Genomic DNA, 309 nt, shown 5'->3' with positions numbered 1-309 from the left:
CTCGGCCTCCCAATCAAAGTGTTGGGATTATAGGCATGAGCCACTGTGCCCAGCCTTGTATTTTTGTTGTTGTTGTTTTTTGAGTCCAAGTCTCACACTGTCCCCCAGGCTGGAGTGCAGTGGTACGATCTCCACTCACTGCAACCTCCACTTTCTGGGTTCAAGCGATTCTCCTGCCTCAGCCTCCCAAGTAGCTGGGATTACAGGTGCCTGCCACCATGCCCAGTTAATTTTTTGTATTTTTAGTAGAGACGGGGTTTCACCGTGTTGGCCAGGCTGGTCTTGAACTCCTGACCTCGTGATCCACCT

This window comes from Mandrillus leucophaeus, unplaced genomic scaffold, assembly GCF_000951045.1.
Source record: "Mandrillus leucophaeus isolate KB7577 unplaced genomic scaffold, Mleu.le_1.0 Scaffold178, whole genome shotgun sequence".
NCBI lineage: Eukaryota > Metazoa > Chordata > Mammalia > Primates > Cercopithecidae > Mandrillus > Mandrillus leucophaeus.
The sequence above is the reverse complement of the archived record's forward strand: the minus strand, read 5'-3'. Positions refer to the sequence as shown.